This window comes from Polistes canadensis, unplaced genomic scaffold, assembly GCF_001313835.1.
Source record: "Polistes canadensis isolate GaletaPanama2010 unplaced genomic scaffold, ASM131383v1 scaffold_385, whole genome shotgun sequence".
Lineage (NCBI taxonomy): Eukaryota > Metazoa > Arthropoda > Insecta > Hymenoptera > Vespidae > Polistes > Polistes canadensis.
The window spans coordinates 92,008-93,811 of record NW_014569932.1 but is presented as its reverse complement, the minus strand read 5'-3'; positions in this window follow the sequence as shown (position 1 = coordinate 93,811).

Below are 1,804 nucleotides of genomic sequence, written 5' to 3'. Positions count from 1 at the left end.
CTCTCTCTCTCTCTCTCTTTTTCTGTTTCTCTCAAGTTTCTCCATTTTCTTTTTTCTCTTCTTACTCTTATTCTTTCCTTCCATTATTAATTTTTTCTTTTTAAAAAATTTGTTCATTCTATCCAATTGATGTGTGACCCAATTTGCGTAAGAAATGTTGTACATATGTGTGTATGTATCTATGTATGTATGCATGTATATATATATATATATATATATATATATATATATATGTATATATATCTAAGTTTAATTATATGCAAATTGCTCACAAATCTTATTTGTTATATGCTTGTTTATTTATTTGTTTGTCTTGCTGCTGCATCTTGCCATATTGAATTTTTCGCAGAGAAAAGTTAGAACGAATTTGGTTCTTTCCATTTTCAGTAGTTTAAATAAAAGAAAAAAAGAAAATTAATAAATAATAGTAATAATTAATAATAATAATATTCAACTGTGGTCCTTAAATACATGTATGTATGATGATATGCTGCATCTGATTTTTTCCTTTTTTCCTTTTTAAAAAAACATGACACCCATCATCCAAGATCATCAGCTTAATAAAAAATGGCGATTTTTTTTGAGATTATATTAATTTATTTATTCATCTTTTTTTTGTTTCTTTCTTTCTTTTTTTTTTTTTATTATTTATTTTTATTTTATTTTTTATCTTTTTTAAATTACGAATAAAAGTTAATCTTTGCGTCGTCTCTCATCGAAACATTTTTTTATTTTGTTATCTCTCTTTCTCTCGTTCTCGCTCTTTCTCTCTCTTTTTATTATTAGAAAAATATTATGTAATTTCGAGTTAAGACGAGCATATCGTTACAAATATGAGAAAATTTTAGGAATAGAGAACACCTTGTACAAATACATATATATAAATAGAAATATTTCGTATATGTATGTATGTATATATGCATGTATGTGGAGTACATATTTTGTATACTTGAGAAGCTATATATTCAGGCGATATGCTCGCCTTTTTCTGTGTGTGTGATCTGTAGAATTTGAAGTTAATTAAATAAAAAAATAATAATAATAATGATGATAATAATAATAATAATAATAATAATAATAGTAATAATAATAATAATGATGATAAAATAAAAAATATTGCATAGATACATATATATATATATATATATAAATAACTATATAAAATTATGTTTCAATGAGATTTCTTTTCGATAATCAAATCAAACAAAATTCTCAATATAAAGCATGCCAATTACAATATTTCATTTTTGTTTTTCTTCTCAATATTAAAATACGAGCAATAATATTGGTGATATATCTACAGGATCACAGCAGGACTATGAAAATTTCTAAGTGATAAAAAATAGTTGTCTTGAGCACTCTCTCTTTTTCCATCTTCCATTTTTCTTTCTACTTTTACTTTTTTCTTTTTGTATCTTCTTACGAGTTAAAAAAATTAGTTAAAAGAAAAAAATATCTATATTAATCAAACATATGGCTGCATTAATAAGTCTGTCTCTGTTTTCTACTTTTTTTTTCTTTTCTATTTTTTACTTTACTGTGGCTTTTGCAAAAAACATTAATATTTTTTTTAGCATCGTTTAGTTGGAGACATGTTAGCACCGTGTCTCTATCATGGTGTATTTTGTTTTATATTAAAAGTACATACACCATTAACAACGACAGCATTGTTGTCTATGATTCAATAAACGTTATTATTAGTTTTCTTTTATTGGTATACAAATGATACCTTTCTTTTTTCCTATGGTATTATTATTATTATTAATTATTAATTATTATTATTATTATTACTATTATGATAATT